The sequence below is a fragment of the Camellia sinensis genome, chromosome 11 (genome assembly GCF_055761805.1).
Source record: "Camellia sinensis isolate YWXY chromosome 11, ASM5576180v1, whole genome shotgun sequence".
NCBI lineage: Eukaryota > Viridiplantae > Streptophyta > Magnoliopsida > Ericales > Theaceae > Camellia > Camellia sinensis.
The window spans coordinates 34775296-34792146 of record NC_138971.1 but is presented as its reverse complement, the minus strand read 5'-3'; positions in this window follow the sequence as shown (position 1 = coordinate 34792146).

Below are 16851 nucleotides of genomic sequence, written 5' to 3'. Positions count from 1 at the left end.
TCCAAGACAATAATTTTCACCCATCTCCCTCCCGAATCCCTCTCTCTGTTTCCATCTCTCTATCTTTAGTCTTCGTTCTCTTTCACTTACTCTTTCTCGTTCTTTGGCTTCCTCTATCGCATACTCAAACATTTTTTTGATCAGCAAACACTCAATTGTTTTCTGCTTCCATAGCCCATTTCGGTGCTCTGCTATCTCTCTCAAGTTTTGTGTTCTGAAGACGGAGTTCAATCAGAAAAGACTATGTGGGCGTTTTGCAGGAAAATACTGGTGAGTGAGCAGAGAATCTTGAAATGGGTTGGTGGTGGTGTCGATCCAAAAAAAAAAAGAAGTGAAGAGAGAGATCTTTCAGAGTGAAGAAGCAGAAGGAGCTAGTGGCTTCTTGATTTTGGTCCAAAAGGAAACATTGAAAGCAGAATTGCAATGCCTGGTAAAGATAAAAGCGAAGACCTTTACACCACCTATTTTATTAAGTTTAATTATTAAAATATATTTTATTTATTAAATTTAAAGTAGATATATAAAAAATATTTAAAATATCTATTTTTATTAAATTTAATAATTAAAATATATTATTTTGATAATTTTATTAAGATTTAAATAAAAAATTAAAAAAGATTTCAAATTTATTTTATTGTAAAGTTCAAACGTTAATTAATTTATTTTTTAAATTTTTCTAAAAGAGAATTTAAAATTTTTTTGAGCTCAGCGAAAGAAAATTTAAACTATTCCTACAAATTTGTTTATGGCACCAACCTCTATCATACGCCTAACTTTGGAGTCAACTGGGCATATGAATGACTTCTTTGTTGCAATCCACTGGGAGTGTTCATACAATTTTTTTTAGAAGCACTATCAATGTCTTGTGAAATGTTTTTATTTGATATCATTTTTGTTTACATCACATCAACATACTAAATTAAGTATTTTGATATTTTTTGTTCCATATATGTAATGAAAAAAATTTATTATAAATTTAAAGAAAAATTAATCTAAGATTCCTTTCCTATTTTTTGTAATAAAAGAGATCCACAATATTATTGTTTGATGTCTAAGTCTTTTAGAGAAATTTGATATATCTCACGCTCTCTATCTCTCTCTCCCGTTGCTATTCTCTCTCTCATCGATCTCAACTACCAATTCAAAACCCTAGATCTTTCTCTCTCTCCTTCCCTAGATCTCTCTTTCATCTTCTTCTCTCTTCTCTATGAAGTCCAGAGAAGAAAAGTGTCTACCAACTCTTCCTTTCTTCTCCAGATCTCTACACTCACTCTGCTCCTCTATCTCTCTCTCTCTCTCTCTCTCTCTCTCTCTCACTCACACACACACAAACAGACTCTGTCTCTAGAACTGACTCTCCTTGTTGGTGATGTCGAGAGAAAGTAGCACAATTAAGAGCAACGATGGCGTAAAGCTGGACACTCGGATCGTCAAACCAAGAAACAGGCAGCCGAAGGAGGAGGAGAGCGAAAAGGGGGGTTGGGGAATTGTGCTAGTCTATCCATACTTTGTACTGGGAGGTAGTCAAGGTCTGATGAGGGGCATAGCTCATGGTCTTGCCGACAGAAGCTTTACAACTGTCACCTTTGACATGAGGGGCGTCAGTTGATCCATCGGCAAGCCTTCTCTTACCGGATCATTTGAAGTCTATGACGTCCTCTCTGTCTACAAATGGGTCTCTCTCAACTTGTCTTCCAATCGTATTCTCTTACTTGGTTCCTCTGTAGGTTCCTTTTTCCTTTTCTATTCTGATGAAAATATAAAGGGCTTGTTTGGTTTGTTTTTGGGAGAGTTGTTTTTGAAAAAAATTTAAAAGAGTTGTTTTAGAAATTTTTTTGGTTTGTTTGGTCGTATATTTTGAAAGTAGTTTTGGAGTTTGGGAGTTTGGGATGATTTGATATTTTGTTGTAATTGAGTAGATGTGTGTGAGAAAAAAAGTGATTGAGAAGGAGAGAGGAGAGAGAAAAAGTGATTGATTGATGTGTAAGAGAGAGAAAGTGATTTTGGAAATTTTTTGAGAAAAATCTCAAACCAAACAATTTTTTGGAAATTTTTTCTAAAACTCAAGCCAAACATACCCAAAGACTTTTGGTCGGTGCCTTTTCTACCCATGGGTTTTGATCAAAGCATCGCGGCGATGTTAGCTACAATCAGTTCCAGAAGGTACTGGATTTATCTGAATGTATGTAACGCCCTTAAAATAATAACATTAAACCCTTCAATATAAACATGCATTTAGATACAAAAGATCTACATTTCCTCACATAATTAGAGTACCTCATTACAAAAGTAGTACTTGTCAACAACAAGAATAAATGCCCTACGGGCTTACAGCTTTCCAAGTTAACACTTGGTTATAAAAGAGAGTATTGACTCGGTTACACATTAAGCCCTTGGCATTGAATTTACATGTAATACATCAAAAAGGAGATAAGAGAACAAGAGTCTGCCCGCCTCTAGCCTCCCAAACTATGTCCTCGGAAGTGGCAAGTACCTGTACCTGAAATGATGTTCCCATATATGGTGAGCCACAGCCCAGCAGAGATATACTAAACCAACTATAAACAATGCTTAAAAGATTAGCAACTGAAAGATGGTCGATACTTACACCTCTACTTACATCTTATTTCAATTCCAAGACAACCAAGTCTATGTTACAATTCACTTTTCATTTCTTATTCAACTATGAGTTTGAAAACAAGGCTCAGTATTCTGGCCAAAACATTTGATGATGTATCAATAATACATGAACTACTTCCATACTTCACAAACGATGATGATATACATTTTGGCGCTATATCAAATCAAACAAACTTTTCAATAGATAAGCATGTGAGCTACATCACTACTACAACAGATAAGCATATGAGCTATATCAACATTTCAACAGACAAGCATGTTACACATCCACAGATAAGCGTATTAGCTGTATCCACACTTCACTAGACAAGGATATTAGTTGTATCTACACTTCACTAGACAAGCATATGAGCTGTGTCTACACTTCACTAGACAAGCATACGAGCTGTATCTACACTTCACTAGACAAGCATATGAGCTGTATCTACGGAGTTCATCCCCCATCTCCTCCCAATCCTATCCGGTTTAGAGGTACATCCCCCATCTTCCCCTAAACCGTGGAGTACATCCCCCATCTCCTCCTCTACACATAATGCATATAAACACATTAGTCATATACGCAATCACTCAATACATACAATTAATGTATTCTACCAACCGTACCAACCGTCTACACATAATGCAATATAAACACATTGGTCATATACGCAATCACTCAATACATACAATTAATGTATTCTACCAACCGTCATACTCTATGACACATCCGATTGATTAGTTTTAATTTGCCTAATCATCATGCATTGTCTACATCAATCAACACTACCCTCCACCGGTAGCCCAAAGCAATTATTTCTAAGCAGGAAATAAATGCACAAATGGATAATATATCAACATTTCAACTAGATGAGCAATAAAAGATTCATCTACACTCTTTAGTCACATACATTCCCAATTTTAACATTCTCAATTCAATTCCTCATTTTCTTCAATTAATCGTATGCATTAATTAATTAATCCAATTGGGGCAAATCACCATAGTTCACAAAACAACCCTAAGGTTCCATTTCCATCAATGTCCCAACATTAATCTCATTTCTCTATGCCTAACATGCATATAGGTTTATATATGTAAAACCCCAACTTTTGTAAAATTACACAAAGGCCCAAACTTTCTCAAAATTACCCAACAACCCCCAACACATCAAAATGCTAAAATTCAAAGACAAAGCTCATAAGATGGAGTAGGCTATCCCTACCTCGAATGATGGGACCCAACGAATAAGATGAAGAAACGGAAATGCTCCAAATCCCAAAATTTTCAGATTAAAAGATAGCCCTCTACGATCAACACAACTTTTGTAAAGGCCCAAGGTGAGAAAACAACTCCTACTAGATCAATTCTAAGAGAGAAGTTAGGGTTTTAGAGTGAGGTGCTCGCCAATGGAGGTTTTGAAAAAGTAAGAGAGAGAAAGGAAATCAAAAAGTGATCAAAAAAGTGATTTCACGGACTAATATAAAAACAAGTCCGCTCGAGCGTACAACACCCCGCTCGAGGGTCAGACACAGGTTCACGCTCGAGCGTCCCAAGATCCGCTCGAGCGCCGGATGCACTCTCCCAGAATTTTCTGCAGATGTCCAAAATACTGAGAGAAGGAAATTCACGCTCGAGCGTCCAAACGTCCGCTCGAGCGGAAAGGCAGCAACAAAATCCCGCTCGAGCGTCAAATATCCGCTCAAGCGGAGAGACCAAAACCTGGGCAAAATTTCTAAGTTTTAAAACACGACCAACTTATTCCCAACTTGCCCAACACAACCCAAAACTCTAATTAAAAGAGTAGGGGATAGAAATGAGGATAAGACAACAACGAATCTACGGAACCGAGTCCGGATTACAGTTAAACAACAACAGGAAATACCGGGATCGCTATAACCTCCCCCCTTAAAGAATTTCGTCCCCGAAATTAAGGGTACGCCAAAACACAAGGCCAACAGATTACAGAGTATTCAACAATCGAGTCCCAAGGAAAGAAATTACTTTCACAACAAACCTCCAACTCACTTTTACCAAGGAAGAGACTAACCAAGGGAACACATTCTAAACGACAATACCTTAGGTACGTAAGCCTCAACAAACCAAACCTCTCCCAAAACAATTCACCAATAACCGACTGGTGCTTCAAGCTAAGTCACTACTCAACAACACGACCAAAGCAAATCTTTAGAGTAGATAATAAGAAAACATTTTCTTGTTCAAGAGGCATTTCTCAAAGATGTTCAAATTCTCAACGTTAACGTTCCGGAATAAATCTTGCATTTTCGTTATAGCGACCCCGGTCTTTTCTCTTTAAATTATTGTATCCGGACTTAGGTTCCGTGGATCCTGTCATTACTTATTGGTTGTTGTTGTCTTTTAATCTCTCTGTATTTGAAGTATAGGTTGGGTTGGGCGGGTCTGTTACAGGTTGGTTGATTTTAGATGCCAATAGGTGATGCCCAGATTTTGGCCTTTACGCTCGAGCGGAAGTTTTAACGCTCGAGCGGTCCCTTCGTTGTTGCTTCTCCGCTCGAGCGGTAATTTTGACGCTCGAGCGTGATTTTCCATCTCCCAGTATTTTGCTCTGCAGTTCTTCCGCTCGAGCGGTAGTTTTTACGCTCGAGCGTGATCCCTTGTTTTTGCTCCTCCGCTCGAGCGGTGAGTTTGACGCTCGAGCGGGTGCCAGCGCCTGCAAAACTTCTGGAAGGGTGCAATCGACGCTCGAGCGGCTTTCTTCACGCTCGAGCATGATTCTGTGTCTTACGCTCGAGCGGAGCTTTCTACGCTCGAGCGTAGAGTCGATTATATCAGTCGGTGATTTCACTTTGTGGATCACTTTTTGACCTACTTTTCCTTCATAACTTTTTAAAAACCGCCCCTGGAGTGTTTTTATCTCTCTCTCCCTCTACACACCTTCTCTCTTTCGATTGATCTACTTAGAGTGAGTTTCTACCTTAGATCCTTTATTAAAAAGTCAGAGTGGGTTGAGGGCTTCGTTTTAATCTGAGAAACTTGGGATTTGGAGCACGTTGGTCTTTGGTCTTCATCTCCATCTTCTCAATACGGGTTATTTTCTTCGAGGTAGGGATTTTCCTACTCCAATTTATATGTTTTGTTCTAAGTTTGGTATTTTGATAGGTTGGGGACACTTTGATAATTTTGGGAACAAAACCTAGTTAAATTGCTAAATTGATTGGAGTAATTAATTTAAGGAAATTGGGGAATTTGGTTAAATCCATGAAATTGGGGAATTTATTGATTAAATGGTGTAGTTGGTTAATATAAATCACTCGCCTATTGAATTGTTGTTATATTTATTTCCAGTCTAGAAATAACTGTTTTGGGCTATCGGTGGAGGATAGTCGTGATTGTTGTAGACATTGCATGTGGATTAGGAATAACTGAAACTAATCACATTGGTTAAGTCATTAATTTTGACTATTGCATTAATACAGAAAATACGTGTATTGATTGAGCATTGCATTTGCATACATTGTTTTGTGTGGGAGGAGATAGGGGATGTACTCCACGGTTTAGGGGAAGATAGGGGATGGACCTCTAAACCGGATTTTTGTTTGGGAGGAGATAGGGGATGGACTCCATTAGCACCATTTTTATGTGTGCTTATTATATTGAAGTGTTTTTACATGATTATTGATACAACACTAAAATGTGTATCAAATGGGAAGTATGAAGTGTTTTGATATGAGCATGAGTCTCATTTGTTTTGTTGATATTGGGAGTAATGTGAATATGATATATAATTCACTGTTGTAAGCTTGGCCAGGTTCTGAGCCATGTTGATAATAATGGAAAGTGAAATGAGTCTTAGACATTAGTGTCATGAGACTGTTTAATGATAAAATTGATTATCTTGGTTAACCATCTATTGATTGCTATAGCTTTATTCAATGCTTATATTTGGTTTAGTATTTTTCTACTGGGCTGTGGCTCACCCTTTATGGGAACATCATTTTCAGGTTCAGGTGATAAGCTACCTCCACGGACTTAGCCTGGAAGGATTTGATGTTTGGGATTTTGAAGACTTGTCTTTAGTTATATGTTTTATTTTGTTATTTTTGAGATTTCATGTAAACATTCAAGCCTAGGGCTTAACTTGTAAATGAGTTAGTACTCATCCTTTTTGTGTCCAAGTGTTAGCTTGGAAAGATGTAAGCCCTTAGGGCATTTATTTTGATGTTGCAGGATGTTACATGTGATGTCTTTCAATAAGAATACTCTGATGAATAACTCAAATGATTCATTTTCTTTTATAAATGCATGTTAATGTTATGGTTATTATGGGTTTATTTTGAGGGCGTGACATTCCATATGAAAACTCAAAAGCTTTGTAAACATTTTTCACAAATATGGTGTTACCCAAAACGCAGAGTTACCCCCGGTTTATTTGCTAAAAAGATTTATCTAGAATTCTTTAAAACCCTTGAATTAAATCAACTATTCAACAACGCATTTAGATGGCTCCAAACACTAGGAATTTTTTTTTTTAAGATAACACTATCAACAACCATCACTCACATAGTGATGCCACAACCAACACGGAACACAACATTTCTATAATGATAGTTAATAGAAATAACAACAGTACTATCAACACATAAGGTATAAGAAATTCATGGTTTTGCAATTTCATCCCGCCTCCCTTTACTTAACCACTTTATAATCATAAACACGGCTTAGAAATACACAAATGATACACATTATAGTGCTGTATCAATATCAAACCAAACATCATACATACATACTGTATAAAAGCCAATCATTCACAATGATCAATCAATACATATATTAGATGTATTATTTCGACCGCCAGATTCAACGACAAATGTTTGATTAGTTTTAGTTTTCCATAATCAACATACCAAGTCTACAACGAACGAGACTAAACTCAAGGTGACCAATGCCAACCCAAAACCCGATACCGGCAAGCTGACTAATCAACTCAATAAACTCTATACTCAGTGATCCACATGCTGATGTGCCACTCAAACCACTCATCCCAACCACGGAAGGCCACTTTGACCAAAGCTATACTCGTTACTTTAGAACATGAACTGCCCTTCCTTCAAAGAATGCTACCAGCATCCACTCACAACCCAAACCCAACAATTGATAACCAATCACAACATGAACACTGCCCCTATGCAACCAATGGGGTTGCCACGGACTCACTACTTAGCAAGGCCCAAAACACGAACCAACATACAGGTACTCTTTCCACTACCCCGAGATACAAATCTCACATTCCCTCGAACATTCTCACATAGTCTTGCCAACACTGCGCAACTCTTGAAACCATCACATCTAACACATTCAACCGTACTAGGCAAAACCTTCTTATCTTTCAAGCCCTCTTACACCGAATCCCCCAGTAACTCATAGGGTCCACTCATTACTCTACATCTTACTTGTCACTCATCTCGAGAGTACCATCTAGAGGCCCGGCCTCCGTGTTAAACTACTAGTCAAAACTACCGCTAGGCAACCATCATGAACCAAACCCCGACACCACTACAAGTCGCCGACAAGGCTTTCAAGGATTCACTCTTCTAACTATCCAGCAAAGTAAAGGTTCTCACCCTCCTCACTATTAATCCACATCTCTATCCGCAAACACCATACCACTGTGACTCCATCCACGGATCACACCCTGACTACGGGCTGTACACCCAATTAACCCTTCTGATAACATCCTCTGACCTGGTCAGTGCTAAGGTATGAACCTACCACATTCGACCCAATTAAAGAAATTTGGAAACTTAGGGAAACACCCATTATACTACTGCCCGACATATAGTACCAGCTACCCACAACACATCGCCCCCGATACAACAATCATGACCTTATATAGGGACTAACATCCCCTCACTTAAAACGACCAATTAGTACACCTGCAATCTCGGCAACGTTACCTACCACGAAGGTACAAGTCTAACCTTAACAAAATTATGCGCTATGCCCCCGTAGGACACCATATCAAATACGTGTTACATCTAGTACTAATCGCACACTTCACATCCTCTCGAGTTCACCCGACAGTAGACCGAAATCTATACCACGCACAAAATTTTAAATGGGTAATACCCATGAAATTCCACACACTCGGCAAGTAAAACAGTTCTCGCCCCAATATTGCCTTGGCTAGAACACGCACCCCTCGGTGGTTCTTTCAAATTTTGAAAACATGGCTCCTCAGCCCTCATCTTTCCCAAATCAAGTCACACGCTTAATACAAAAAAAAAAAAAAAAAAAAAAAAAAAAAAAAAAAATTATGGTTTTACAACAACTTTATACATTAATAAAACTTCAGAGCTACAACATGCTCCAATTCACCCATTCCAAGGAAATTAACAAACAAAGCATATATGTATATATATATATATATATATGGATAAACAAACAGTTTAGATGTTTCAACATTCCCAAAACACATTGGTTACACAACGGAACCCAATGATCACAAAATAATAATCCACTGATTACAAAACGGATTAGTCAAAACAAAACCATCCCATCAGTATTACTACTATTACCGTCCCTTGTTGGACCGCCGAAGTTGGTCATCCCCAAACATAAGATAACCTACGAGCTTACAAGCCACGGACAAGAACTACTGACGTGCCCCTCTGTCCACACCTGGAACAACTACAAACCTCCCCAACTGGGGTCAGGGAACTCGACTCTACTGAGGCCCTCGTAGTCTGGCCTGCTAGTCCCCCAAAACGATACTGTTCTTGCCCGGTCGAATGAAACTAAGCCTGGCTAGGTTGTAAAATCCCCAAAGAAGCCCCCGGCTGTGTAACGCCCTCAAAATTAACCCATTATATATCATTGACATGCATTACTTAAAGAAGACAATTTATTGATTCATTCATCAGAGTATTACTAAATAAAGCATTACATGTAACATCGAATAAAATGCCCTACAGGCTTACATCTTTCTAAGCCAACACTTGGATACAAAAATATGAGTTCTAACTCAATACAAGAAAAGCCCTAGGCTTGAATGTATACATGTACTAATAAATAAAGACAATTAACTAAAGGTAGTCTTCTTCAATCCAGAAGCCAAACCCTCCCAAGCTAAGTCCTTGGAGGTAGTTTATCACCTGAACCTGAAAATGATGTTCCCATAAAGGGTGAGCCACAGCCCAGTAGAAATATACTAAACCACATATAAGCAATGAATAAAGCAATAGCATTCAACAGATGGTTAACCAAGATAATCAATTACTTCATTTTACAGTCTCATGACACTATTGTCTAAGATACGTTTTACTTTCCAATTTTATCAACATGGCTCAAAACCTGGCCAAACTTACAACAGTGAATCACATATATCATATTCACATCCTTCCAATATCAACAAACAAATGAGACTCAAGCTCAAATCAAACACTTCATACTTCCAGATTGATACACATTTCAGTGCTGTATCAATAAAACACTTCTATATAAATAAGCACACATAAAAGTGATGCTAATGGAGTCCATCCCCTATCTCCTCCCAAACAAAATCCGGTTTAGAGGTCCATCCCCTATCTTCCCCTAAACCGTGGAGTACATCCCCTATCTCCTCCCACACACAAAACAATGTATGCAAATGCAATGGTCAATCAATACACGTATTTTCTGTATCAATGCCATAGTCAAAATTAATGACTTAACAAATGTGATTAGTTTCAGTTATTCCTAATCCACATGCAATGTCTACAACAATCACGACTATCCTCCACCGATAGCCCAAAACAGTTATTTCTAAACTGAAAATAACTATGTCAACAATTCAATAGACAAATGATTCCAATTACCCAATTACGCCATTTAATCAATGAATTCCCCAATTCCATGAATTTAACCATCTTTTCCCAATTCCATGAATTACTTATACAAATTAATTCAATAATACAAGTAGGGTTTTTCCCAAAATTTACCAAAGTATCCCCAACATATCAAAATACCAAAACTTAGAACAAAACCTATAAAATGGAGTAGGAAATCCCTACCTCGAAGAAAACAACACAAATGGTGAAGACAAAGATGAGTGCCCAAATACCAAAGTGCTCCAAATCGCCAAATGTTCAGATTAAATGAAAGCCCTCGACTCCCTCTATCTTTCTAATGAAGGATCTAGGGTAGAAACACACCCTAAGTGGATCAAATCTAAGAAAGAAGGTGAGTAGGGAGAGAGAGAAGTCGGACCTAGGGTTTGGAATCAAAAGAAGATGAAAAAGACTGATCAAAACCCGCTGCTGTGTATATAAACTGGACAGGCTCGCTCGAGCGAAGACATGGTCCCTCGAGCGACCAGACACAGAAAAGCAACGCTCGAGCCAAGGAAGCCTTGCTCGAGCCAACAACCCAAAAGCTCGCTCGAGCGAAAGAAAACTCGATCGAGCGAAGAATTCAAACCCTCGGGTCTGTAACCAGACTCACGCTCGAGCGAAGAAACTATCGCTCGAGCGAAGAACGAACTAACTCGCTCGAGCGAAGAAAAGCTCGCTCGAGCCAAGAATGCAAAGCTACAGGTCCATACTGGACGCCACCTCTCGCTCGAGCGAGCAACTCCTCCCTCGAGCGAAGAACCAAAAACCTGGACAGCAACACTTGGTTTCTAAACCCAACCAACCTGAAACAAACCTGCCCAACACATCCTATAATTCCAAATGAGAAAATAAGGGACAACAACAACAATTATACAATGACAGAATCTACGGAACCTAAGTCCGGATACAATAATCAAATAGGAAAAGACCGGGGTCGCTATAGGCTGAGTACAGAAACGTCGAATGTGACCTGGCTGATTACACATCCAACAAGTAGGCGGTGCCTGAGCATGAGACTGGTTCAGAACCTGGGCTGATGAAGACCCCAACAACTGCCTCCCCACCGATCATTTGATCGGCCCAAAACCCGGCTGGTTAGATGATCCTGGTGGTACGACTACTGGTTGAACTGCTAACCTTGCCCCCTTCCTCCGTGGGCAACCCGAAACCTTGTGGCCCAGTAGACCACATCTGAAACAAGTGACACCCCTCTGTTTACGTTCTTCCGAACCCAAATCCGACACTGGAAGGGTAGTTCTAGCCCGGTCTCCCTGTTGCGGGTTTAAACCCCTCTGCCTCTTAAAAGACCTACCAACATCCTGAGTCACCGGAGTTGCCGAGATGGCTCCCTCCTCACTCTGCCTCATTGCTAGCACCGCAACCTCTACATGGGCAGCTGCCTCAATAAGCACACTATACTTCTTATGCCAAGACCCCGCTATCCTTACACGGATGTCATCACGCAGCTTACTCTCAAACTCAAAACAACGTAAGTCCTCCGTCTCCACCAATTCTGGAGCAAACCTTGACAGGTTAGCAAACCACTTTTCGAACCGCACCAAAGGTGTAGTACCTTGGCGTAACTCCACAAACTGTTTCTGCAACTCTTCCCGAGCGGAAGGAGGGAAATCGCAACTTCCTCGCCTAGGCATCCTAGTAAAAGTAACAGAGACACGTTAGCACACTCATACATGTGCCAAAGCTAAACACTCACGTCCTAATACATGGACAACTGTAATTCACTCCACGTAAGCATATAAACACATAAGCATTTACGAATTTCATTTCCGGATAATGATAGTCCCGAGACGTTACTAGAGTTCTGGTTAGAAACAGCATTGATCAAGTGCTTTTCCAACTAGACTCCGAGAAACCCAAGGAACCAATCAACATCCTAGAAACTACGTCCCATACCCACATAGTCACATAAGCATGTTATCAATTTAAACACATAGCATATGACATTACTACTAAGTCTCTATCAAGCGAGACAAACCCATTGTGATCCTAATCACTTCCCACGTACCCAAAGTATTCGAACCCGGTACGCTCTGATACCAAGTTGTAACGCCCTTAAAATAATAACATTAAACCCTTCAATATAAACATGCATTTAGATACAAAAGATCTACATTTCCTCACATAATTAGAGTACCTCATTACAAAAGTAGTACTTGTCAACAACAAGAATAAATGCCCTACGGGCTTACAGCTTTCCAAGTTAACACTTGGTTATAAAAGAGAGTATTGACTCGGTTACACATTAAGCCCTTGGCATTGAATTTACATGTAATATATCAAAAAGGAGATAAGAGAACAAGAGTCTGCCCGCCTCTAGCCTCCCAAACTATGTCCTTGGAAGTGGCAAGTACCTGTACCTGAAATGATGTTCCCATATAGGGTGAGCCACAGCCCAGCAGAGATATACTAAACCAACTATAAACAATGCCTAAAAGATTAGCAACTGAAAGATGGTCGATACTTACACCTCTACTTACATCTTATTTCAATTCCAAGACAACCAAGTCTATGTTACAATTCACTTTTCATTTCTTATTCAACTATGAGTTTGAAAACAAGGCTCAGTATTCTGGCCAAAACATTTGATGATGTATCAATAATACATGAACTACTTCCATACTTCACAAACGATGATGATATACATTTTAGCGCTATATCAAATCAAACAAACTTTTCAATAGATAAGCATGTGAGCTACATCACTACTACAACAGATAAGCATATGAGCTATATCAACATTTCAACAGACAAGCATGTTACACATCCACAGATAAGCGTATTAGCTGTATCCACACTTCACTAGACAAGATATTAGTTGTATCTACACTTCACTAGACAAGCATATGAGCTGTATCTACGGAGTTCATCCCCCATCTCCTCCCAATCCTATCCGGTTTAGAGCTACATCCCCCATCTTCCCCTAAACCGTGGAGTACATCCCCCATCTCCTCCTCTACACATAATGCATATAAACACATTAGTCATATACGCAATCACTCAATACATACAATTAATGTATTCTACCAACCGTACCAACCGTCTACACATAATGCAATATAAACACATTGGTCATATACGCAATCACTCAATACATACAATTAATATATTCTACCAACCGTCATACTCTATGACACATCCGATTGATTAGTTTTAATTTGCCTAATCATCATGCATTGTCTACATCAATCAACACTACCCTCCACCGATAGCCCAAAGCAATTATTTCTAAGCAGGAAATAAATGCACAAATGGATAATATATCAACATTTCAACTAGATGAGCAATAAAAGATTCGTCTACACTCTTTAGTCACATACATTCCCAATTTTAACATTCTCAATTCAATTCCTCATTTTCTTCAATTAATCGTATGCATTAATTAATTAATCCAATTGGGGCAAATCACCATAGTTCACAAAACAACCCTAAGGTTCCATTTCCATCAATGTCCCAACATTAATCTCATTTCTCTATGCCTAACATGCATATAGGTTTATATATTTAAAACCCCAACTTTTGTAAAATTACACAAAGGCCCAAACTTTCTCAAAATTACCCAACAACCCCCAACATATCAAAATGCTAAAATTCAAAGACAGCTCATAAGATGGAGTAGGCTATCCCTACCTCGAATGATGGGACCCAACGAATAAGATGAAGAAACGGAAATGCTCCAAATCCCAAAATTTTCAGATTAAAAGATAGCCCTCTACGATCAACACAACCTTTGTAAAGGCCCAAGGTGAGAAAACAACTCCTACTAGATCAATTCTAAGAGAGAAGTTAGGGTTTTAGAGTGAGGTGCTCTCCAATGGAGGTTTTGAAAAAGTAAGAGAGAGAAAGGAAATCAAAAAGTGATCAAAAAAGTGATTTCACGGACTGATATAAAAACAGGTCCGCTCGAGCGTACAACACCCCGCTCGAGCGTCAGACACAGGTTCACGCTCGAGCGTCCCAAGATCCGCTCAAGCGCCGGATGCACTCTCCGAGAATTTTCTGCAGATGTCCAAAATGCTGAGAGAAGGAAATTCACGCTCGAGCGTCCAAACGTCCGCTCGAGCGGAAAGGCAGCAACAAAATCCCGCTCGAGCGTCAAATATCCGCTCGAGCGGAGAGACCAAAACCTGGGCAAAATTTCTAAGTTTTAAAACACGACTAACTTATTCCCTACTTGCCCAACACAACCCAAAACTCTAATTAAAAGAGTAGGGGATAGAAATGAGGATAAGACAACAATGAATCTACGGAACCGAGTCCGGATTACAGTTAAACAACAACAGGAAATACCGGGATCGCTATAATGTATGTATATATGTATGTATGTGGTTGGGTCTATGTTTATTGTTTGTGAAAATTGGAATTGCAGTAGATCATTCTGTTAAAACATAGATAAATTTGTAAGCAAATCAGATAAATTTGAAAACACAGAGAAAATTGTTGCTGAAGATTCAATAGTGAGTAAAGTCTGACTTTGTGTTCATGAGCTTGATTGGTGTATTTCCATGCCTAAACCAGAGAAATTATCTTATCTGTTTTTTTTGTTTTTTGTTCAATTTTCTTTGGTTTGATCAAAAACATAAATTTCTCTACACAATTTTCTCTGGATAGAGCCACATAAATTTTTCTAACATAATTTTCTCTGGATAGAGCCATACAAAGCCACACAAATTTTCTCTACACAATTTTCTCTAACACAATTTTCTTTGAATAGAGCGAGACAAAGCCATACAAATTTTCTCTACACAATTTTCTCTGGATAAAGCCACACAAAGCCACACAAATTGTCTCTAACACAATTTTCTTTGGATAGAGCCACACAAAGCCACACAAATTTTCTCTACACAATTTTCTCTGGATAAAGCCACACAAATTGTCTCTAACATAATTTTCTCTGGATAGAGCCACACAAAGCCACACAAATTTTCTCTAACACAATTTTCTCTAGATGGAGCGAGACAAAGCCACACAAATTTTCTCTACACAATTTTCTCTAGATAGAGCTACACAAAGCCACGCAAATTGTCTCTAACACAATTTTCTCTACACAATTTTTTTTGGATTTCTTTGGTACTCAGAGAAAATTGGTCAAAATGACGGTTGTTTAATTTTTTCTAGTTTGTTGTTGTCTAAAAGGCTTACAGTCTGGTTTGATAAAAAAACACAGAGAAAATTATGAGCAAACTAGAGAAACTTGGTCTAAAACACAGAGAAATTTTCTGGGAAGTCCAGAGAAATTGGGAATTTCTTTGGAGAGAAAATCTATGGGAGGTCCAAAGAAATTCTCTGGGAAGTGCACAGAAATACCCATTTCTCTGTAGAAAAAATCTCTGGGAGGTCCAAAGAAATTCCAATTTCTCTGGAGAGAATTTCTCTAGGAACTCCAGAGAAATTCTCTGGCTCGAATTTTCTCTGGATCGATATTGAGGGACCTTAGACATTATGAAAAATATTGGGTGTCTTTTATGTAATTAAATCTTAATACTAGGGACCTTAAAAAAAATTTCCCAAAATCTAATGACTATGAAATAAAAATAAAAATTTATAATTATTTTAAATTAAAAAAAAATCTTTTTAATTATTTTTAATTTATATAAAAATATGTTATTTTAAATTTTCATTTCTCATATCGGAGGTAGCAATTCACAACAAATTTTTTTTTTTTGATAGGTGGTGCTAATAGCCCCCACCTTTTTTCTAAGAATTCCGGCTGTTTGATATTTTTTTTAATGACAATTACAATCTCAATTAAAATTACTATAATAGATACAAATTAAAATAAAATACCCATCCTCAAAAAAATAACTCTCAGAATTAAACACCCAACCTTAACAAAACCAAATTGAATGCCTACCTTTGAAAAGTGGGTAATGAAGCCTGATGGAGATAGCGTGGTGGAGGCTTGAAGTGTATCGAAAAGTTTGTTTATCAAAAAGTTCAATTATAATTGACAAAAAAGTAAAACTCAGCAAAAACGTTAGTTAACAGATTTGTATATATTTCCTCATTGGCTTGGAATCCCAAAAACATACTTGAATTTCTCTGAGAAAATTCCATGAAACCAGTTTCTTAGATTCTGTTTGATTGGGAGATTTGAAAAAGAAAAGGGAAAAGGTAGGTGAACACTGGTGGCATGAGCAGGAACAACATTGGTTAGTATCGTTTTAGTATTACAAGTTGAATCTTGTTTTTCTATTTATTTTTTAATCCCAAAACAATTGAGGAATTAATAATCACATGTTATTGTTATGGCCACATGGGCCAAGATCCAGGACAAATCATCTTTGATTGAGGTAAAAAATCTTCAAGAAATGATCAGAGCAAGCTCATTTTGATGTTGAGGGTATCATATGCATTAGCATTAGTAAT